This window comes from Patagioenas fasciata, chromosome 3 (assembly GCF_037038585.1).
Source record: "Patagioenas fasciata isolate bPatFas1 chromosome 3, bPatFas1.hap1, whole genome shotgun sequence".
NCBI lineage: Eukaryota > Metazoa > Chordata > Aves > Columbiformes > Columbidae > Patagioenas > Patagioenas fasciata.
In genome coordinates, this window is record NC_092522.1 from 67613329 (window position 1) to 67638291 (window position 24963).

General features: G+C 41.0%; 1 long non-coding RNA gene across 1 annotated transcript in view; it reads right to left on the reverse strand.

Annotated features, from left to right (window-relative positions):
- Nucleotides 1–2592: 2592 nt before the first annotated feature.
- The window catches only part of LOC139827582 (uncharacterized), a 77682-nt gene continuing 55311 nt past the window's right edge, over nucleotides 2593–24963 (reverse strand). The window contains exons 5-6 of the long non-coding RNA XR_011738384.1: nucleotides 12137–12678; nucleotides 2593–3014 (exon numbers count right to left, since the gene is read on the reverse strand). This is a non-coding gene — a long non-coding RNA (uncharacterized lncRNA). The remainder of the gene's footprint in view (nucleotides 3015–12136; nucleotides 12679–24963) is intronic.

Sequence of the window (24963 nt, forward strand, 5' to 3'; positions counted from 1 at the left end):
TCATTATTTTAAGCTTTAGCAATGTCTTACCTAAAACATGTATAGAGCCAAAAGACAGAGCTATTTTTAGACTGATATTTCTCAGATTGTTTTGACAAAGTAAATGCCAGAGTATTTGAAAGACTTACACCCCCCAAGATTATGAATTTTGAGAATACACAGGTCAGTCCCTGTCTTCAGGGGAGCTTGGCAGACACCTACCTACAAAAGAAAGCTTTCCAGAAGGAAACATACTGCAATACCTTATTTGCTATGAGTGGAGTATTCAGGACACTGTTGCCCCAGGTTCTACCAAACAGGCCCTTAGTGTAGTATTTTCTAGATTACTCTGTGGTTTTCAGCGTTTCCCTAATCTCCTGCTATAATAATCCATCCCCTTGAGACATTAAAAAAACAAAACAAAACAAAACAAAACAAAACAAAACAAAACAAAAGTAATGTTGGAGATATATTTTCTTTCACTAATAGCCCAAAACTCTTTCTGCATCTCAACAGTAACTGCACAAGACAGCTCTGGTTTCAAATTCAGCACAATTTCAGAGGAAAGGGATACTAAATGACAAAGGATCCCTCTAATCACAGATAACTGTCCCACATACAAAGAAGACAGCCAGCAACAAGAAATGTTCTTCAAGTTTCATCTAGCAAATCTTCTGCTTCTGGTAGGAGCCAAGGGATGGTGCAGTAGCCTCAACATGAAATTTAGGAGCACCTACTGACATTTCATTCCCACCTGTTTCTGTAATCAGAGGTCACCTAGTAACTCTGAAAGCCACCCAGGCTTCTACAGTGCTTTTCCTTTCACATGCTGCTTTGTGGTAGTAAGTAAAAAAATGGGTCCACTTAAGATTCACAGAGTAACGAGAGATGATGTAGCTTCCTGTTATTGTGGTAGTTAGCAGACCCTTGTTTTTCACAGTCAGAATTCTCATCCTGATTTTACTAATAACTGTGTTAGGAAGAGAAATTTTCTGGTTTGATTTTTTTTAATACCATCAAAGCCATTTTCTAAAATAAACATAACTGCAGACAGAAATCTGGTCTAGGTAAGGTAGAATTACACGAGCAGACTCACTTGCATCAAACTTAGAGAGCTGCTCCCAAAATACATACACACCCTTTCTGCTTAAAAGTGCTGGACTTTGATCTCCATTTCCATTTAAACCACAGCCAGGGTCTAATTTCCCTTTCTTCACATTTTTTAATTCTCAAAACCAACTCAGCGAGTTCTCATCCTCCCCTGCACCTGGGGAGAAAAAAAGGCCAAAAAGGCAGGAGAACCAGCCAAAAGGAACAGGGGTGTTTCTGGGTTGCTAGCTGACTTTACTCCAAGATGGGAAAAAAAGTTGACCTGCTCCTAGTAGGTGTTGTGACCCTGATTCCCACTGACTTCCATATGTTTAGGATGTTAAGCAGATAATTAATCCTCTCTGACAGTACAACATGTGGACATTGACTAGCTATCTTGTTCTTTGATCATAAGGATCTGCCAGAATGCTCTTTTTTAATATATCTGGATGTCTCCAGTTACACCTATTCTTGGCCACATAGCAGAGCTATCCTCTGATCAACGATGCCTTTTCTGAGTTCTTCAGCTTGTTATGAATCTCAGAAAAAATTATTTGGAACAGTACTAGAAGAAAGACGCACATCTCATGTAACTGTTTCTTTGTTGTTTGGTTTTGGTTTGGTTGTTTGTGTTTTGGATTTGTGCTTTTTGTTTTTCCTCTATTTTTTCTATCTGGAATTTTCTTTTTTTTCTTTCTTTTTTTTTTTTTTTTTAACATACTGGTTAATGAAACAAAGATTTTAGCCCTACCCATAAAATTCCTTTACAGCTTCCAGACTGAAGTTCAATGTAGGACACTTACTTTTCAGATTTGGGAGCCTGTGTTTTTACAAGCACAACTCAGAGTACATCCACATTTCATCTATTTCTCCCTCTAGCACATAATAAGGAGACTTTCCTGAGAGGATCCTCCACTGCCTTGTCTGCATAATGTCAGTCCTGCAATGAGTCCACAAGGACAAAACAAAATCATGGTGGCAGCATATTGATACTGTCTATAGCTGTATGTCTGAGCCTTCACAAAGAGTCTGTGTCCAAACATTCTTTGCAGCATGTTCTGAGGCTTTTCCACAGTCAGATGACAGCAGAATTTTACTTCCTCACAGTGCGAACATGCAACAGTTTATGCTCAAAGCATGGTAGAGACATACCCAGCAGCAAATATCTACAGAGATGCGTGCAGTGCTTTGTGTGTCTGCTTCACGGCTCTAAAACAATCATACACCAGATGTAGTTTGGAAGTTGAGCAATTACAGAAATGTAGCACTTAAACCAACATATCTGTTGCACAGGAATATTAAATCAGCTTTGACTCAGCATTGCTTTAATGTAGTCAAAGCTTAATGTAGGCTCAACACCTCAGCTGGCTTTCCCCTGCTCTGTACTAGAGCTCTCTTTAGAGTACTCAGTGTAAAGAGTCTAAGTGTGAGTTTACTTGTAGTTTTGAAAAATCTTAATGCATCTCCACATTATCGAAGCAGAATGTGCCAAAGGCTCTCCATGTTGCAGTGAAATTAATTGTACTTGCTAGCATCACAGGTAAAAACTGGGAAAATTTTACTTAATGTAATGAATTACCTGTTAACAGAAATTTCTGGTCACTGATGCAGATACTGAGAGAAAAAGAGAGAACATAAACCGTTAAACACTTAATTAGACATCTTTTTTCCTCCTTCCTCAGGCTTACCTTAAATTAAACACCTGTCCTCCTTACTTCTTAGTCTCAATTTTTGCTGCAGGACACACTCAGTCCATCCCATTTCCTAGGATGAAGCAGTGAGTGGCCAAGGAAGTTGGGTTGGGAGCACAGCAACTTCTGCCTATCACTCTGTGCCTGTTGGCTTCTTTCTGTTTCACTGTGCTTCTTGCTGGTTTTCTTCAGCTGCTCTGGGGCTTCTCACTGGTTTCCCAGGGTCACCTCCTCCAAGCTCAAGAATGGTCCATCCTGTCAAGAAGGACATCAAGCAAAAGTGACAGGAGACCTGCATTGAGCAACAAGGATCTCCTGATAAATCTAAAACATAAAAGAGATGCATACAAGAGGTAGACACAGAGAAAGGCAACCTGGAAGGAATATAGAGACATTACTCAGTTGTGCAGAGATGGGGTTAGGAAAGCCAAAGCCCACCTGGAGTTGAATCTGGTGAGAGACATGAAGGACAACAAAAAAAGCCTAGGGAACATATGGGCTCACTGCTGAATAGGGCAGGTGTCCTTGTGGAAAAAGATGTGGAAAAGGTCACAGTATTCAAGGCCTTCTTCACTTTGGTCTTTGGTAAAAGCAATCTTCAGGAATCCTAGGCTCCTGAGATCAGTGCAAAAGTTCTTTCCTAAATATATATAAGTGGGGGCACCAAGGGTTCTGCTGACCAGCCAGAGCTTTGGTGTGCAGTAGATAACACATGGAAAACAATGGCATGGAGTAAGACTGCTAAAGGAACTTATACAGAGCAAAGCAAAGAGATGATAAGGCACAGAGATGACAGATAGAGACTTCAGATATCTATAGGTCTATTCATATTTGTGGGAGAGCCACCTCTATTGATTTTACAAAAAAAAAAAAAAAAAGGCTGGTGGACTGGAGCCCCAGTGACGCAAATCCAGTCAGGACCTGAACTTCATTATAGTTGTGGATTGTTGGAACGTTAAGAGTGTTGCCTGCTCTCTGTTGCATAATTGTATTGCATGAGCAACAGGACTACATTCCCTATAAAGAATTTGAGTATGAATTGTCCATCCTTTCTCTGGAGTAAATTGCACAAAGTAAGCTGCAGCATCTGTCACCATTTAATCCCTTTTGCAAACCTGATCAAGTTTCCATCTTAATCATAGTGAGAGGAAAGGGAACAAACATTTACTTCTAAATCTATGCAATTTTTTCCAGTAAAAAATAACTTAATTGATCATGAAAAGATATACAGAATTAAAATCGTTAGGAACTGAGGAAAATCACATTTGTTTCACATAAATGAAATGAGCAACTGGGACAGGAAGACACTGTTTAACACTATAAGAATGCTATTATAGCTGACTACCCACATTTGAAAGTTGTACACACCATAGAGATGAGTTGCATATAATTATGAGTGATAATATGACATAGAGCAATGCAAAATGTTGGCTTTGTATCTGGAAAACAACCCTCTTTATTAGAGACAAACCTGCTATATAGCAGCAGACCTAATTCCATGTTAGTTTTCTGTAAGTGTTCCACTGTCAGGCTAGTGAGAGCTTGGATGATGTCCCATTACACAGAGTACACTACTGGCAGAAGAATAATCATGTTTTTGTTCCTGAGAAACAGAAACATCAGCTACTTAATGTTCATATCGTTGTTCCCCATTTCCTGATATTGAATACATCTTCCTATATAATCCCATTCAGTAAGCTGTGTATTAAAACCATTTAGGTTCCTTGTCCCAGACTCATCATACCTCTGCTAAAACTTTGCAGTACTGCCAGTTCTTTCAGTTTCTAAACCAGAGTGATTCATAGTCAAATTAAAAAATAAAAAACACAGAAAAACCCACACATTTTTTCCTATGCAATGCTGTATTTAAGCTCAGATAGTTCCTTTCCCTGCTTTCCTTCACCTATCAATGGACTTAGGGAGTGCAATCCTGTTCTTTCTTTCAGTGTACTAACCTATATAAGACAGTCCTTCCCAGTCTCTATCTTTTAAGACAGGACTCTCACCCCTGTGCCTCTCTGCATGTGTTTTGTTTAAATTTATCTTGCTGGAGAAATTGTACTAGGTACCAGAGGTAAAATCCCCAGTGATGCTTCTGACTCATCTGTAGACTATGTCAGAAACATCATATCTGATAAATCTTAATATGATGTGTGCCTGTTTCAGGACTGGTCCTGTCAGTGTTTCATAGTTATCTTGTGACTGATTAGTACACCCAGCCACTATAGCATACACTCCATCCTATTTTCCAACAGGTGAATTCGCAGTTTCCAATGAAATATCTTGCTGTTTACTTCTAGGTGTGTAACTTCAGCACTTCAACAATTCAAACACAGGGCAGGATTCTAAATCACCTGAGAGTGCAGAACCTGTACAGCTGCTATGATTCTCTCTGTCTTGAGAATGGCTAGCTCTTTCCCTTTTTTAGAGAAAAAGAATGACCTAAATAGAAATACAATGCATTGCATGTTTGCATGACCTCACCCTAGTCTTGTCTCTTTGGAAAGTACCTTACACTTGACATGCATTCCAAGTATACACTGCTTTGTAAATGTTTTTTATTCCCCCTTCTCAGAGCTTATTTTAAGCCACTAGTTCCTAAACAAGGGTCACAACCTCACTTTATTGCACAAGCTTGGCAGTATAATTGGAAGTGGGGTCGTGACCCCACAAGTGGGTCTTGACAGACAGATGTTCTGAGATTCAAAACCCCTTCTGACCTCTTTTAACACTGTTAAAGTCTTTAGCAGTGTGAAGCACACTGTGAATGCAACAGGAGAAGATGAAGCTCCACTTACCATCATTTGAGCAATTCGAACGAACTCTGCAGCTCTCAGTTTGTGCAGCAGTCATGTTGCTGGTCTCAAGACATAACTCTCATGTGTTTTCCCAATATGCAGTTAACAATACAATTTTCTTTGTGTTCATATGGGGTATTTCTAAGCAAGCATAATGCAAATATTATAGCAAAGCTCTTAGTAATACACAGCACTTCATGAAGACTTTAGAGTTTATTTTAGGCCTCTCTGTTTAAGCTGTGAAATTATTCTGACATGCTGATAAGGTCTTTCCAGGCTTCCATAGGGATCATACACATAATTACTCTCAGATAAATTCCACTCAGTTATTCCTGTGAGCTGAATTAGTTTGGTTTAATTACAGAACAGTTCATGCCCAGATAGTGCTCTGGGAGGAATTCAAGGGCAAACATAAGTATTTTCCATTGAAAAGGGACAGAAGCAAAATAGATGCCAACTAAGTTCTCTGGTCACAAACATTATTATTTAGGTCCATATTCTAGCACACTCATAAAATGAAGAAATGTCTGATCACATTAGGGTGGGTGTGGATCAATGATGAAATATGTGCCATAGTTGTCTGGATAGTCCCATAGTTGTCTGGATAGTCAACCCTCTCACTTGTGCGTCTAAGTCTCCTTCCCAGAGCAGTCAAGGCATGCAATTGCCTTTCTCTCGCTTCAAAACATTGTTGGGAGACAATGGGACATATACTCAGTTCCTGGAGCTGAGAAGCTCTCTGGAGTCCACCACTTCAGACAATGAGACTCTGTCTATGCTAGTAAGTTAAACAGTGCCCAGGACCATTCCCAAGCACTGGAATGCCATTGTCTATACAGTTCACTGTCAGAGGGCTCCCAGGAATGTTTTCAATCCCTGTCAGATAGCACCCCCAAACAATTCCTGGACCTGGTCTGAGGTCTGAACATCCCTGGGATCATTCTTAGCAGGGACTTTGCATGCAGGTCCTCTATTTTGCAGGCTGAAAGAGTTTATTAGAATAGACACAGACTACTCCACCCAGTAAGCCAGTTTATATTATGTATGTATAATAGAGTGTTAAAGGTTCCATTATGTTCATTAAAACTGTTTGTGATGTAATGTGTTATTGTGTTTAAGGTGTTGGGATCCTCACCATAGGAAGACAGTAAAGAGGCTTTCTGAAATACTCTGAGCAAGGCCATGAACAGTTTTTAATGGACCTTAAAGAGGCAGAAGTATTCACTTTGTTCTTTTTGTTGTTGTGCATCTGCTCATAATATCAGACCCATCCTCCCCAGAGCATGGAGACAGAGCTGGCAGTGGTGCTTGGAGAAGGATATGTCAGTTGAAAGAATAAACTTGCCATGGTGGATTGTCTGTGACTAACAGCACCAAAAGTACAGCTTAGCCTTTTTTCTAGTCTAACTGGCAAAAGCAGATACTACAAACGTCCTCTGGTCACAGCCAGAAGTCTAGCAGCCTAGTGATTCAACACCATATATCCTAATAAGAAAGTCTCCCCCACCTCGACTAAAAGAGTCTTCATTTTGTGTGCTATTATTTCCCTTAATTCTATAGTTTATTTTATTTCTTTCCTGAAGAAGAATAGCTGACACTCAACTGACTTTTTTTTTTCTGACATGATCACACTAACTGATTTCCTTTTTGATGGGGACATTTTCTTTCCTTGTGAACTACCAACAGCTTTTCTTTCTTTTGATGCTGAATTCTCCACTTTTAGTTTAGGTCTGCGTTTTTTCTCAGTGATCCCCCTGAATTTTAAGTAGTTTTGCCAAAGTTCCTGCCCTGGTGGCAGAAGACACAGAGAAGGCAGAATTACTGAATGCCTTCTTTGTCTCTGTCTACTCTACCGGAGGCTGTCCTGGGGAACCCCATACTCCTGAGACCCCGGATGAAGCCAGGTCAATGGAAGAGTTTGCTTTAGTCAATGAGGACTGGGTTAGGGAGCAATTAAATAGTCTGGACATCCATAAATCCATGGGTCCAGATGGGATGCATCTGCGGGTGCTGAGGGAGCTGGCTGAAGTCGTTGCTAGACCGCTATCCATCATTTTTGCCAAGTCTTGGGAAACAGGAGAGGTGCCCAAGGATTGGAGGAAAGCAAATATCACTCCAGTCTTCAAAAAGGGCAAGAAGGAGGACCCGGATAATTATAGACCGGTCAGCCTCACCTCTGTCCCTGGGAAAGTAATGGAACAGCTTGTCCTTGGTGTCATCTCAAGGCATATCAGGGATAAGAGGGTCATTAGGGGCAGTCAGCATGGCTTTACCAAGGGTAAGTCATGCTTAAACAACCTCATAGCTTTTTATGAGAATGTAACAAGGTGGATGGATGATGGCAGGGCGGTGGATGTGGTCTACCTTGACTTCAGTAAAGCCTTTGACACAGTCTCTCACAGCATCCTCACAGCTAAATTGAGGAGGTGTGGTCTAGACAATAGAGTAGTGAGGTGGGTTGCAAACTGGCTTAAAGAGAGAAGCCAGAGAGTGGTGGTCAATGGTGCGGAGTCCAGTTGGAGGCCAGTATCTACTGGAGTGCCTCAGGGGTCAGTACTGGGGCCAATATTATTCAATATATTCATTAACGATTTAGACGAGGGACTTGAGTGTACTATCAGCAAGTTTGCTGATGACACTAAGCTGGGAGGAGTGGCTGACGCCAGAAGGCTGTGCTGCCGTCCAGCAGGACCTGGACAGGCTGGAGAGTTGGGCGGGGGATAACCTGATGGAATTTAACAAGGGAAAGTGTAGAGTCCTGCATCTGGGCAGGAACAACCCCAGGTTCCAGTATAGGTTGGGAAATTACATATTAGAGAGCAGTGTAGGGGAAAGGGACCTGGGGATCCTGGTGGACAACAGGATGACCATGAGCCAGCACTGTGCCCTTGTGGCCAGGAAGGCCAATGGCATCCTCGGGTGTATTACAAGGGGGGTGGTCAGTAGCTCAACAGAGGCCCTCATTCCCCTCTACTCCACCCTGGTGAGACCCCATCTGGAATATTGTGTCCAGTTCTGGGCCCCTCAGTTCAAGAAGGACAGGGAACTGCTGGAGAGGGTCCAGCGTAGGGCAACAAAGATTCATAAGGGAGTAGAGCACCTCCCTTATGAAGAAAGGCTGAGGGAGCTGGGTCTCTTTAGCTTGGAGAAGAGGAGACTGAGGGGTGACCTTATTAATGTTTAGAAATCTATAAAGGGTGAGTGCCACGAGGATGGAACCAAGCTCTTCTCAGTGGTAAACAATGATAGGACAAGGAGTAATGGGATCAAGCTGGAACACAAGAGGTTCCACTTAAATTTGAGAAAAAACTTCTTCTCAGTGAGGGTGACAGAGCACTGGAACAGGCTGCTCAGGGAGGTTGTGGAGTCTCCTTCCCTGGAGACATTCAAAGCCCTCCTGGACATGTTCCTGTGCGACCTCACCTAGGCGTTCCTGCTCCAGCAGGGGGATTGGACTAGATGATCTTTCGAGGTCCCTTCCAATCCCAAACATACTGTGATACTGTGATTACCCAAATTTGCCAAAGGAAATTAACATGCCTCCACAGGGCTAGTACTTACCCTCTTGAAATAATTGTGCAAATGTTTATGTCCAGAACTTGACAAAAATAAATCAACCTCTGCTCTGATACCATCAGTTCAGGGTCTGTGGCTCTGAGCCCAAGCGCTTTGTTTGCACCTGAACTCCACAAGCCGGCTGTCAGGACTGTGCATCAGTAGCCGGGCAGTCTTGGTCTGCTCTATTTAAACAGCTCTAGACACCTGGCACTTTTGTCATCATTTTTTCCATTGTGCTTTAGCACATATGTTCAGCTATAGAGCAGCTCTTGAATGTTCAGAGTTCACTTGTATGTGTATCTAAATTTACCAAACTATGGATAAAAGTGTGAAGCATGTGCTGTCCCTGGCTTTTCTGGTCAGAATGACTGAAAAAGCCCTTCTCAGATACCATATTTTCACTATAACTTTTATCTTCTCAAGGTAAAACAAAAAAGTCTGTCAATGAATATTCATGCTCACTTGAGTACACAAGTCTGGTGACTATGGCTACACGTGTAACCACAACCAGAGCTCAAACAGTGGGTGACAAAGACAGCACAAACCTTCGAGAAGGACTAAAACACTGTGTAGTGGATATAGTCATCGAGACATACATGACAACAGCTCTCACCAGTGCATCCTTCTGTCCTGTTTGCTGATCAGTTTGCTTTTTTTCTGAGGAACGTGGTTGGAATTTAGGCTACATAATGCAGAAATTCTTATAAATTCCTATTGCTCCCTGTTTGTTGCCTTAGTATTTATGTTGTGATTAAGCTCCTTAAAAGCCTCTGGGTAAGCCTCCAAATATTTCCATCTCAGTGGCAACTTGAAGCAAATATGATCTCAGTGTGTTTATATATTCCCAACATATTTCCCTGAACTCACCCAGTCTCCGTTTGAACTTAGGTCAGCTTGGACTGCTTGGACTGCTACAACAAAGTTAACAACTTTTTTTTTTTTTCCCCCAAATCTGGCTCTTACTAGCATCATTTCATGTCCTGTCAATTTACTGTTAGAAGATATATTTAAATCACACGCATCACTACTTATTCTTTCTGTGCAACTCATGAGTTCATAGACCTCTACGACATCAGCCTGAGTAATCTCTTTCCCAGGCTGAAAAATCTTAGTTTACTTAATGTTTTGTCATGCAGAAGGCATTCTATATCTCCAGCCACCCCGATCACTTCTCTGAAGTCCTTCCAGTTCTGATACACCCTTTTTCAGATGTCAGAATGAGAGTGGCATGCAGCATTCAAGGTGTGGGCATACAAGAATGTAATGCTGTTCCCTGTTTATTCAAACTTCCTTACCTTCTTACCTGCACTGCATTTCCATCTCCCTAGGATGGCACTCATTGTTGCTTACTTCATCAAACAGCTAGAGATAGTGACTCGATGCTTTGGTTTTCTTTCTATTTAGGCCTGGAATTTTAGCCCATACAAATTTGGTGTTACTCATCAAGGCAGTTAATTTGTTAATTTTTTAATTTGTTAATCTGCCTTTATGTTAGGTTTTCATTAATCTCTAATACTACTGCAGTACCAGAAGAGCTTGCTATGTTTTCAGGTGTATTTTGTACCACCATGTACTGCGGTAAACTTTTTTCTGTCTAGGCCCCAGCATACCCAGTGTCAGTATTTCCAGTTTTCTCCTCTTCTTTCTTAGAGTCCTTACAATACTCTGGAAGCATGCAGCATGCATATCACTCATTTGACTACCGGCAGTCTAAATTATTTCCATTTGTTATGTGGCTATTGACCTTTTGATCTGTCCCCTTTTTGGATAATGAATCCAGAACAGAAGAATTGTCTCAAACCATGATTCTCTTCCATACCCACTAGCTTTCTTTAACACTTTTCAGTTTAAAAACTCATTCACAACCTTCCTCATTTGAAGTACTAGAAGTCTGGTTTCTTTAATGTCTATATAAAGCCCATGTCAGTATGTGTCTCCTGTATAACAGAAGGATCTCCCATTCCTATCATCTCGAGTCCCTGCCCATCTACCATCTTTTCTGCTGGACATTGCAACTCTGCCTTTTGACTTTTCTCTCCAGCCCCGCACAGAGCACTCTAAACACTTCTGAGACCACTCCCATAGAAGCTCTGCTGTTTTTAAGGTGCCTAGACTTAGCCTCCAAAATCTCTGCCCTGCCCCTCCTTTTGCTCTTCGTGCTTGTGTGGATCAGAACTTGAGGATCCTGCCTTGTGCATTTTGCAAGCCAGCCCAAAGTCCTGTTGAGATTTGCCACATTTGCAGCCTTCCGCACCCTGTTCCCAGCTGTGGGTCACACCTGTTTCCCAAAGGCAGAGTGGGACCTCAGCTCTGCTGTAGCTCTGTGTGTGCACTTGGTCTCTAGTGTGGATCTTTGAGATCTAAAGCTTTGCACAAGGCTCCAAAATACTGGAGTGGCTGTGATAGCAATAGAACAAAAAATCTACTCTGCAAGAAGGGAAAAGCTCAGCCATGTTCTCCTTTTTCCCTTTCCATTGCGCACAGAGCCCCCTGCATCACTAGCAACACAATTACCCACTTCCTTTCCAAAAGGGCACAGACCTTTGAGCCATGCCAGATGCAAGACACCAGGTTCTGTAAGAGCTGAAGCACAGGCAGGCCCAAGATGTCTTGCTTCCTTTTAATTACTTACAGTTATATATCTGAGAGTATAAACTCTGCAAGTCTAAATAATATCTTCTCCCATGACTTATTCAAGTTGAATGGCACGCAGTCTTGTTCTTTTGCCATGCTGTTTCACAGAGGTCTGTCTCAGACCAGTTGGCAAAAACTCACTTTAAGTTGAAAAGCTTTTGGAAAGAGAACAGCTCATTCTGAGTACAAAACAAGTACTCTGAGGCAAAAAAGACTTTCTCTTATTTTTAAAGTTAAGCTCATTAGGGATTGGGCTCGTGTTTTGTAAGTTATGTTGCAATGGCAACAAAGCTGGTGCCTTAATCACTCTAGGTGGAACAGATTCACGTTCTCACATCTCTCTCCTGCATACTTCTCTCCCTGCATTGATACTCAGGTTCCTCTTACCTTCAAATCCACCAACAAATCTGCAGGTTGTACATTCATTTTCATTCTGCCCAGAAGAGCTGTGTCTGACTGGCTGATGATCACAGACCACTTTTAATCTTTCCCACTGAGTGTGTGGTGGTCTTCTGCTGAAACACTGGAGCAGCTAAAACACACCCTAGAAGCTGTTGGCAGCTGTGTTCCATATATATGCAACTGTGCTTGTCATAATCTCTGCTTCCAGTGATTTTCACTGATTTCCAGGAGTTCAGCATTCTGATTCACGAAAAGCGAAACAACTAGCAAAAAGGTCTGATTATATTATTTTATTTCTCTACTGGATTTCATTCTTTTCCTGCATGAGGGCAACAATTCTTCTGCTTTTCCTTTTCTCCTCATTTAAAACTCTGTCCCTCCTAACTTTTTCCTCTTGTATCACAAAGCACAGGTACAGTCTCTTCCTGCTTCAGGTCAATCACTCTCCGTTCCCCAAAACACTTCTTTTAATCCATAGTCCTCAACTCCTTCAGACTTCTTCTCAAGTTTGCCATTTGCATCAAACCCTGGGGAAGAACAAGAAGATCATGATATTTTAAAATTTAAACAATTTCACAAAGATGTGCAAAGCAGAATTAAATAATTCTTGGCTCCCTTCAGATAAATGTGTACAAGAGACCATCATGTGAAACATGCTGTCACTCCTTGCTTTCCTGCCTCATCATTTGTTTGCTGCTTCTCCTCAAAGCTGCACAGCTTTGAGAGCTTATGTGCTCCAGCCTGTCTGGTTAGACCCCAACAGGCAGCAATAGTCTGTGTTCAAGGAGAAAGGATAATCTCAAGAAGAATGAAAGCTGGAAGATTTTCTCTGGTAGCAGTACTTTTCTGTGAACCATTTTACCTCGTTCTGCTGTTTCCATGTGGAATGGCAAAGGTAACACTGTTATGGACTGCATTATATTTTTCCTACTTGTTTACTTTTTCTATATTTTCCACTAGACAGGAGACAGTTTTTTTCCCCCTTTAACTTGTAAATAAAAAAAAAGAAATGATAGATTATTTTCTCCGCTTTGCTACCTTTCTCTCAGATAGAGGACTAGCTTTTATTTTGCACAAACTCAAATAGCTTTGGTGATTAAACTCACAAAGTGACTGAGACAATTACTTTTCTAGACTCAAGTGTTTGAGATGTAGCATTTCAAAACTCCTCCTTGGCTGAAACATCACACCTTTTACAAGGCTGTGAAAAACAATAACAATAAATATGGGGTATCTAGGGTTGAATATTGATTGTGGGGTCAAAAAGGACATTGACTGTGACATCATGAGAAAAATATACTTAAACATTTTGTTCCAGGCACTAAAAAACAAATGTTGGCTTGAACTCGTGGTGAAAGTTGCCCTGCTGGAGTGATTTGCTTTTGTCCATGCTACTGTTAAGTACATATAAGTGTGTACAGAAATATTCCCATGAGAGAAAAAAATGGTAATGACAAAGTGGCAGCATCATATTCTGTGCTGGATTAAAATATTTTACACTAGCCAGATCAAAGTAAAAAATTCAATAGCTGAAAAATTATTTCCTCCAGCTGGGCAGAAGAGAATGAAAAAGAAAACAAAAAAGGGAAGAGAAAAAGCCACAGAAACAATTAAAAGTAGAAGAGGAGCAGAAGCCAGCCAAAACATGGCACAGATTCTATCAGATGGGCATACAGAAAAGGTGGCTGGCATGACAGTGCATAAGGAGCTGGAGAACAAAAGCTTGATGCTATGAACACTCTGCTTTGCTTTGATGCGGTTGCTAGCATCCTACCTCAGAAAAGACACTATGTGCAAGTGCCACATCATTTTACAAGTACTTGACACTAAGCATCAATCATTTTTCCTCGCTAGAAACAGCTTGCCAAGTATTGTTCTCTGTTCTGGGGGTGAATTCAATGAGAACTGCACCTACCTAATAGAGACTGAAAGCTGGCCCAGGGTTTCACTTGGAAGACATTTTGCTGGAGCTTTCCTGTCATAATGCATTCATTTCTATAGGATTTGAAATCTTTAGCTCCTTAAAGGGCTACATTGGGACAGAGATATGTGGGAGTCACTCCATACAGTTCAGCGTCCTGCCTCCAACAGCCTCCATTTACCGTCACACTGGGAAAGACAGAAACCACTCAAACAACTGCATAAAGCTCTTGTAGGGGGAAATGCCTTCCTCGTTCCTGCAGAGAACAGCGTGTTCCCTGAAGCATGAGATTCGATTACTTTACTCCAGAACATTAAATTTCTAATACTATTAGAAAGTCTTCAGGCTATTAGGCATTTTCTTGAAATACAGCTACCACGTCGAGCTTGATGACCCCCTATAGAACAGGCCATGTGCCTGGTATTTCCTTGTACTAATCACCAATCATTAATGTCATCACATGAGCTCTGTTCATAATCAAATGTCCATTTGCAAGAAGCCAAGGGCCACCCAGTCTTAGCTTCCAACCAGAAAAGAAAAGCTCAGTCTTGGATTTGGGACTAATAGGACAACTTGCTTGGAAAGAAGGCCTATTTCTCCACTTCCTATGAGCAGCTGTACACATGCAACACTCCAGGAATCCAAATCTTCTCTGTAGCAGGGATGTTCTCAGAGGAAGCAGTACTTGCCAGTTGTGCAAAGTGGGTCAGCAGCCTGACCATTAGCATTTTGCCCAGAAGCTAATTCTCAACCTTACAGTGCACCTACTGTTTCACCCTGGGGGCTTGGATAGAAAAAAACCCTGTGAAGTAACTGTGGTTTGGAGAACCTCAGGTCTGAGCAATTCTGAGAGAAAAAGAAAGAGAGAAAGAAAGGGAGAAAGGGAGAAAGGGAGAAAGAAAGGGAAGGGAAGGGAAGGGAAGGGAAGGGAAGGGAAGGGAAGGGAAGGGAAGGGAAGGGAAGGGAAGGGAAGGGAAGGGAAGGGAAGGGAAGGGAAGGGAAGGGAAGGGAAGGGAAGGGAAGGGAAGGGGAGGGGAAGGCAAGGGAAGGGAAGGGGAGGGGAAGGCAAGGGAAGGGAAGGCAAGGGAAGGCAAGGGAAGGCAAGGGAAGGGAAGGCAAGGGAAGGGAAGGCAAGGGAAGGGAAGGGAAGGGAAGGGAAGGGAAGGGAAGGGAAGGGAAGGGAAGGGAAGGGAAGGGAAGGGAAGGGAAGGGAAGGGAAGGGAAGGGAAGGGAAGGCAAGGGAAGGGAAGGGAAGGCAAGGCAAGGGAAGGGAAGGGAAGGGAAGGGAAGGGAAGGGAAGGGAAGGGAAGGGAAGGGAAGGGAAGGGAAGGGAAGGGAAGGGAAGGGAAGGGAAGGGAAGGGAAGGGAAGGGAAGGGAAGGGAAGGGAAGGGAAGGGAAGGGAAGGGAAGGGAAGGGAAGGGAAGGGAAGGGAAGGGAAGGGGAGGGGAGGGGAGGGGAGGGGAGGGGAGGGGAGGGGAGGGGAGGGGAGGGGAGGGAAGGGAAGGGAAGGGAAGGGAAGGGAAGGGAAGGGAAGGGAAGGGAAGGGAAGGGAAGGGAAGGGAAGGGAAGGGAAGGGAAGGGAAGGGAAGGGAAGGGAAGGGAAGGGAAGGGAAGGGAAGGGAAGGGAAGGGAAGGGAAGGGAAGGGAAGGGAAGGGAAGGGAAGGGAAGGGAAGGGAAGGGAAGGGAAGGGAAGGGAAGGGAAGGGAAGGGAAGGGAAGGGAAGGGAAGGGAAGGGAAGGGAAGGGAAGGGAAGGGAAGGGAAGGGAAGGGAAGGGAAGGGAAGGGAAGGGAAGGGAGAAAGCTTACTGTTCACTAAGCCTGTGATCTCTCGTAGTAAATCTGAGAGGCAAACTGCATACCTATATGCAAACAATGTTATGTCATTTGCTTGATCTGTGCCATAACCACAGAAAACTCCAAATAGTCAAGGGAAAAAATGAATCTTTTCCTAGTTGCACATCCTGCAGATCATTCAGCTGTGAAGGGTTCATACCATCCCCCAGAAGAGATAAAATGCTTTTCTTCAGAAGCTTTGATAGCCAGAGATTTACTAGAAGTAAGGGCCCCTGCACCTCACCTGATCAGATCTCACCTGATAGCATCACTGGCAAAATCCTTGCTGTCCTAAATGAAACCAAGATTTCATTTCCTGTCACCACAAAGCTTTAGGTTCTGCGGTTTCTCTACAGTAAGAATCTGTGAATCTCAGAAAACTTTGCTCTAAAGTAACCCTTTGGGCATTCTCCTACCATATGCTAACAGGTTTTACAGGCAGTATAGTCATTTGGATTATATGGAACAGTGCTAGGCCAATTCACATGGCAGCTCTGCAGGCAACCTCCTGTCCTCCTCCACTCAGGTCTTTAGCAGAACAAACAGCAAGCAGCAGGATGCAGCGTTCTCCTCCTACGGGGATGAGGGGACATGTATACAAAGATGTGTATATTTAATGATACCAGAAGATGTGAAAATAACTAATTCTGTATTGAATAATTGAATAGATGGCACTGAAGAGCTGAGAGAAGACAAGCAATTATCTCTGACACACCATATAGCAAAGATCTCCTCTCTGCTTAGCTATATGGTTGAGTAGAGAAGGGATTTAAAGCCTTACACTTACCGGAAAAGCAACCACATGCTTCATTTTTCAAGTTGTGGTGGAAGGTGTCAACATATAAACGTATTTTAGATAAAAAATACATAGACTAATAGAGAGGTCAACAGAAATATTTCACAATTTCAGAAAAAGTATAAAGAATCGAGACAAAAAAAGGACAGCACTGCATGAATGTTTCCTTGATATCAGAATGAGAGGAAAAACTCTATATGCTCCAACCCACAAAAAGACTAGAATTAGAGTGAGGAAAGGTTTGATGTTCCACTTAGTGTCTGTGTCTGTTTGGTTCTTTATGTTATCAAATCTTGATTTGAATTTTGTGTTGAAATGAAGTCAAGTACCCAAAATTAAATTAAGCTAGAACAGCAAGTTTTGCCCAATTTTAAGATGACATTGCCTGTTTTTACAGGTTTTCTACCGGAAAACACTTTTCACCCATGCCTTAGATACTGGAGGCGATTAACTGCACTACAAAATTGAGACCGGGATTTTTAACCTCTTGTCTTCAAAGATTAAGATATTTAAGAACAAGGCTTTTTGTTTTGACACAATTTAAATGGCTGCAGATGTTTGTGAATCTTTGAATCTGCATATAAAATTTTCTCTGTAACAGGACACCAGACAAATTTTAGTCTGTCTCCAGTCTTTGGAGAGACCATTATGAATCCTTTAGGCCTGAATCAATTGCCACTAGGCTCAAGGCAGAACTATGTCTTTCAGAAAATACAGATTGATTCACATTGAATAGCTCTTCATATGAAATAAAGAGGTGCACTCTTTCTTTTTGACAGACTATTTTTCTGTCAACATCTTATTTATGAACTTTCAGTATTAAACTGGGGTATTCTATCAGAAATTAATTCCTCCTAAGAGGAGATCTGGCAAAAGCCAAATGAGAAAAGTGTCTTGTGTCTATGCAATAATTGGGTTTCCATTTGATTAGAGAAGACAGTACAGGATAAATAGGGAAATTATAGTAGTACTTTAAGCATCTTACGAACATTCTGTGACTTTAATTCCCTACTATACATACAAAGTGAACCAACTGATCGTTAAAAGCATGTTTATTGAGGATTAACATTCATGTAAAGGATGCATGCTTCCTAAGCCTTGGCAAATCTGTTTTTAATGATCAACTGGCATGCAATTAGCCAAGAATAATGAACCTTTAAAACCTACATTAAAAGTGCATTGGAGACATTTGTTTCAAACTGTCACTGAAATATTCCTTAGTTAATGGCATCAACATTTTTATTCGGAAATATAGAAATAACCACAGGCTATTATTTTTATTGCCTCTCACTGAAGAAGGCCTGACTGGAGTAATTAAGTATGTTATTTTAGATTAATCCCTTCTGTTTCTTGGAAGATGAAAATGGGTTCTTCCCCACATTTGCATTCATTAAAACCCATCAGCATTGTCTCCTCCTCATGCCAGCATTATAATGACTTCTTAAAGTTAACAACATTAAGGTTTCAGAAGAAAAGCATTAATTAAAATAACTCTGTTCTCCTAAGTTTTCTCACCGTTGCAGCTCACTAAAAGCTTTGCAGGTGACATTGACGGGTAGGAAACAGCTGTCACTCTGAAGTTGTCACTGCTGCACAAGGGTTTATGGTTGCATTGCACTAGCAAAACTGAGCATTATTCTTTTATGGCAAGAAACTGAAGAATAACTTGTCCAGTTGAAATATTACATCTGCTGCCAGTAGGTGTTGCTGAGTTTGAATCAAGCTGTGGGAAACTTTGGGCAGGTTCTGTCCTGCTACTCACACTACATTGGCTGCTCCAGCACTTGCCTTCAGACCCTGGACTAGAGGGACTACTTTCCCTCAGCAATAGTACACTTGCAGTAGATAATTGCAAACTGAACCTTAAGCTGGTTCACTCAAAAAAGCCCTGTGGTCACAGTGCCTGGGTATGTTTATCATTTCTAAAACCCCATTGTTTTAACTCTGACTGGGGGTAATCATTTCCTTCTCTACCAGTGTGGGCCTGGAATCAGGAATTATGAGTTTGCTGACAGCTTTGGATAGGTACTTGAGAAGAAGAAAACAAAAGAATTATTGAAATGAAATTAACTGTTTCCTATCTTCCTGTATTTCTAAGTTATAACTCATGTCAATGGACTCCAAATCCCACAAAACAAACAAAACCAGGAAGAAAATTATCATTGTGGAATTATTTGGAGCCATGAATACACTACGGAGACATGTCAAGAAACGGATACTGATTGTTAACAGTTACTGTGCTAGTCTGTGCTAACTGGTGTTTTGTTTTGTTTGCTATTTTTCTTTTTTTTTCATCTTAACAGGCTACAGGTCTCTGAGAAACCTTGAGTAATCCAAACCATGGATTACTCAAAAGGAAAGCCTAATTTTTCAGGAAAGTTTATTATTTCAATCATTCTTATACACTTATTTTTCTGGAATACCTAAGGAGAGAGGAGCAGTTTGTCTTAACAAGGTTCCAAGGATCTGTTCATCTGTTCCTGATGAAGAAATCCTCTTCTGCAGTTCCACAGCACTTATTCCTGTGTTCAAACCGAGCTTCCTCATGATGAGAATAAACAAATAAGTAAAAGCAATTGCTCTTGCCATTTATCTTAATGATCCCTTTCAGAAGCCTTAGTTTAAACAGCAGCATGGTACCCATTACAGCAAATAGCTAGGAACTTGGCAATTTGTATTTACAGGAACTCATGCAATAGAAACCTATGCAGGTGTATGCAGCCTATTGTGGACCTATGGCTCAGTGATTTGTGCAAGATAACACAGGAAGTCTGTGACAGATTTTAATTCAGGTTTCTTAAATCTGCAGCTATCATCCTGATCATCCTCCTGCCTTTTTCCTCTCATTGGTAATATCACCAGAGTGATCATTACCTAGCATCAAATACGTATTTGGAGAGGAAGTGGGAGGTAGTTGCTAAGGCAAAAAAGAAAGTCTATGTTTTAGAAAGAAAACAAGCCCAGTACACTCCAGCTGGCACCCACAGTTAGAAAATAAGCTTTGCTCTCTCTTCAGGGTGCAATTAAAAATGCTATTTGTTGTGGACATATAAAAAATATCCTTAGAGGAGAACTTTCACAAGCTAGGGAATAAAATAGCCAAGCAGCCAACACCACTAAGCCTTGAATAGCTTGAAAACTGCTTTCTCCAGAAAAAGGATTGAAAAAGTGTGACAACTTTTCCACTCCTGCCAGTTCCCTCGTCTTACTGTGTGCAGAAAGGAGCCTTGCCCCTGCCACACTCTTGGTCTGGTGATCTAACTGATAGGGAATTCCTTCTGGCCTGAGTGGCACCGTGGCTGGCCCTCATAAAGTAAAGCTTTCTGCGTAATACATCCACATTCATTTCATAATGCAACATTGCTGTGGAGAGACATGCTGAGATTGGAAATTGTGCTTAGGAAGTAGCCCTGCATTCCTGTGTATTGCTGGCATGCTATAACCCTGCCCAGTTTGCTGCCTCCAGAAAAACAAGGCATTTTTATAGAAAAGGCCCCTAGCCATGACTGCAGCTGAGGGTCTGTTGTTTTCAAGTGACCTTAGACATAGGCCACATCCATTCACAGAGCAAAGGAGAGTAAGTCACCTTTATTATCTCCTCCAGAGAGAAGCAAAGAATGTGAGAAGGCAAACTGTACAGTTATCACCAACAAATGCAGAGTAAACAGGCAAGACTGCTGCAAAATTCTGCATTTCTTTTCAGCAGTGGAATTAAACTGTGAGATAAGGCTGAGAAAACTAATCTTCTGAAATTTCTCAGGAAGTGATTGTTGGGGTTTTTTTGTCACACACGTGACATTGCCAGCACAGTGAGAATCCAAGAGAACTTAGTGTCCCTGTTTGGGCTGAAAACGGCCATGATAAACAACTGGAGGGAGCTGATAGCATAATGGTCTACATGCATTCTCCACAATATCCTTGCATTGCTCATTTTAAAAGAAGAAAAACATTTCCTGCCTGGATACATAACAGGGGAAGGCAAATGTTCTGGAATGACCTGAGACAAAGGCAGGGGTTTTGTTTTGTTTTCTTTTGTTTTAATGAGACTCAGAGAATAATATTGGATCAGGATACCAGCAAATTGCCCAGTTGGGCTTTTGGCCTAGTTCTCAGAAGAAACAAAAACAACCTCCCTGGACTCCTGACATTTTTCCCTATATCTATCTTACATCTCAACCAGGAAAGCCTGCTAATAGTGAGAGTGTAGTATTACTCGTGCTAGACCTTTCATAAAAAGGTCTTCAAGTCTTAAGGTTTCTTCTGTATGTTAAGAGTGATGAAGTTTCCTTTTCTCAAAATGTTTCTCTATTGCATAGCTGTAGTTGTAGTAGCAATGGTAACGACTGTAGTAGCCAGGCATAGAGCTGACCTATTCATCAGCACTGAAACAAACATAAAAAAACCAAATCAACCAAACAAAACAGAACAAAAAACCAAACCAAACAAAAACATAAAAAACACCTGAACAAACAAAAAATCACCCAAAGAAACAAAAAAACTCCTGCACCCCTACACTCAAAAGGTTTTATTATAGTACTTTTAAATTATTTTACATACAAAACTAGTTGGTGCTTGAAAATACACTATTTATCCGGTTTAAGTATTTTTAAATATCTTGAATAACATGTTAACTCTTCATAGTCAGAACAAGAGAAAGACAAGATTTGGAGAATCTGCTGGATTTTCCCATCAGAAGTGAGAGGCCTGGCTTTGAACTTTCACTAGTGTTTCATTATTTTTGCTCAGCTAGCTTGCAGAGAACTCTTAACACCACTGTTAAGTGCAACAGGATCCAGGATCAATGTTTTGATTGCATTCAAAAATAATTTCTTGTGTAACAGGAGAATATACACAAAGATATTAAAGTACTGCTTCTCAGCCCAGTCTTCTGTAGGGTATAATATCAATAGTCCCAAGAAGTTTCCACTTTCCTCAGCTCTTAGTTCCAAGGAGAAGTAAAAGCAAGGGCACATGCTGGATGATTCTGCTTTCACATCATTGAAAATCAGGACTAGTTCCAGAAAGATCAAGTGAGCTGTACTAGCATAACATTAGCATAAGTGAGAACACAAGTGATATGTAATACTGCTGTAATTGTTGGCAGTAAGAGTTCTGCCCTCTTGTGTATTTGTTCTTCTAATTTTGACTGTCTGCCTAGTATCTTTTCACATGCTGAATTTCATAGTTATATTAGCCCCTGTTTATTTCTTTTCGTCTGGTGACACCCACTCTCAGATATTTTCTTTCAGGTTCTCCTGATAAGGTTAGGAAATCTTGGTAGATCATGAACTTTGAATAGTGTTTTGACATTCAAAGAAGATTAACATTTTCTCATTCTTTAGGTCAAAATTGCAGTCTTTGCTATAACTCTCTAGATGATTTTGAAGTATTGATAAAGAAATTTGAACCACTCATAATAACTCTTGTAATTTCTCTTCACAATTCTCCACTTAAATTTTCAGGAGTCTCTTTGCTCCCCACTTTTTTAGCACAGAGAGCATTTCGTTGCTAATTTATTGTGAAGAACCAGCAGCTTTAAGTATGTTCCCTCTTTCTTATAAATTCAACTAGTGACATGCAGTACTGTCTCTTCCTTCAAACCTTTCTGCACCATCTCATCTCTAATGCTCAAGTATTATTCAGATTTGGAGTAGGACTCATCTCACATAACCATCCCAAAGTTATGACATCTAGTCAAGTCAATTCCCCTGGTTTCTTCTGTAGTCTAAAAAGATAAACCATTATGTCAAGATATAAGACTTTTCCCCAAGATCAGTGAGCTGAACTGCCATACCTCAGTTAGAGCCTTAAACTATCATGGACTAGATGTCAGCTTTCAAATGGCAATGACTAAATGAGATTAATCTGTATTCTGGTGACAAGAGCTGGGGTCCCCAAGCACACAGTGAATGGAAAACGATAACACTAGGAATACTGGTTTCAAGCAGATAGATAAATTTCACCAGAAATTCTTATTGTACCATTTGAAAATATTTCCAGGGCAAGGCTAAGGGCAGCAGAAATATCATCAAAGCCTCTTTTTGCATTGTGCACAGGTAGGAGTCCATCTGGTTTATTGTGAAGAGGTATAGCCACTTACATAGGTATAGTCACCTATATTCAAGTGAAGATGAAATACAAGAAGACTTCAAAGTGTCAGGAGTGCTAAAAAATTTACAAAGAAGGTAAGATGATGGTTTGTTTTATTTGGCAAGACAATACATGGGGAGTATTTTCCTTTTTTTTTTTTTTTTTTTTTTTGAGAGAGAGAAGCTTTTAATTGAATAGCAGCACTGACAGAAGGCTAGATGGGAATACAAGGACCACAGCTAGGATGGTTGTCAGAACAGCGCTGTAGGAGCCATGCAGCAGCATGGCTTTGTGAATGTGAGATTACCTCTCAGCTTTATGTCTGATCCCAGGAGAGAAGTCAGAGATCTCTATTCAACAGAAAATAGGTTGAAATACAGGACGCTAGGTCTCTTGAAAGAGGTCTGCAGACACATCTATTTACATAATACTCAAGTCCCTTTTGGTACCAACACAACACATATTGCTGCTAAAACCAGATTTCTTTACAAAGGTTGAAGGGATGAAAAAATAACACTGCTCACCACTTCTTCATTCAGTCTATGCTTCCTTGTTTTTAGAATAAGTGAAGATTTTGCTAATTCCTATTACATGTAGTTTTAATATGTGACTGAATATCTCAGAAAAGTATCCAGCAAACATTAAGGGTTACTTTAGTTTGCAACTTAAATCCAATGCCACTTTTTCAAGACAGGAAAAAAACACTTCCAAGACAACCTTCTGCTCCAGCTACTGGTAGGGAGGTCATAACCCCTTGAAAAAGAGGGCAAAACTGGAAATACTGGCAATCATTTCAGAGGAAGGGCCTGACTCTACACTGCTATAAGAAGGATATGGAAAGAATGATCCTTATGATATCAGTTATCACTTTCTTCAAGGGCTTAACATTTTTTCCATAAAGTGTTTTTATCATCTTACCGACACTTTAAAAAATCTTGTTGCATCCCTAAATGTGAGCCAGATTAGGCAGCCAAAAAGGAATTAAAACACCATTACTTTAAACAGAACTTTCTAGCAGATGTAAGCACTTTTTGGATGTAGTGACTGAAGTAGAATCTGGCCCTATATTAATAGATGCTAGTGGTATGCTCTCCATTTATAACTTTATGCTCAATTTAGAATAAACAGTACTAATGAGACGTGGTTTGAAGTACATGAACACTATGTAGAAGTGTTGAAGGAGAAGAGAAATTAGAGGTAATTACAGATTATTTGTTATACCTATGATATGTGTTATTTTTGTTTGAAAAGGAAAATGTACTTTGATACAGAGTTCAACCTAGCCAAAAATACTTGCTTGGTCATAGGTCAAAATAAAAATACTTGTTTAAGGAAGCAGGAGCGGCAAAGCTGGGGATAAGAGGAGCAGAGCAGGAGCACACTAAGGCACAGGACACATATGGTGTGTGTGGGTCAGATTGGACATTAGATCCAAAAGCAGAACTAAGTTCTCAAAGTTGCACCATTTAATTTTCCTGGCTGTGCCCAAAAGCTTTGATCTTTAGTTTCCTTTGTACTACACCTCAGAAGAGCTTGGCACCTGGGTCTTGAACACTAAGCCACGTGTACTCCATCACTCACAGCTGCCTAGAGCCAGTCAGATGGTACAGACTGAGCCTTGGTACCTGCTTTCCTCAAGTTTTCAGTTGATGCCCGAAGAAGAGTGAGTCACTTCATGCAAACCTCACATAAAACATAGAAACTGCCCAGCAACCTGCTAACCTTTAAGTGTCATGCTCCTTCTCCCTCTCCTCCTGGCACAGTGAGTGCTGGATTCCTCATTGCATAAGGTTTCCTCTTCAACAGAAGTTGTGGAAAACAAGTGTTCCAAAAGCCAGATGATTAAGAAATTCTTTAAGGACATCTGAAAGTATAATAGACCCCACAGACTAGGCAACTGTACTATTAGATTAAGTAATTTGAGGACTAAGGCAGGATAAATCCTACCCTAAGTGTCCATCAAGTATATCATGTTCCTTAAATCAGAACTGGACACTGCACCCCTGATTCAGAACTAGTTGGTATCCAGACTCCCAAAGCTCAGACATGATGAGACTTGAAATGTTTTTAATTAGTTCTTTGTTTATTTGTTTGTTTTTATAAACAGTGATCTCTACTAAGAGGTCCACAAAAGTAACAGCACTCTGAGCCCATTCACGCCCATTCACCA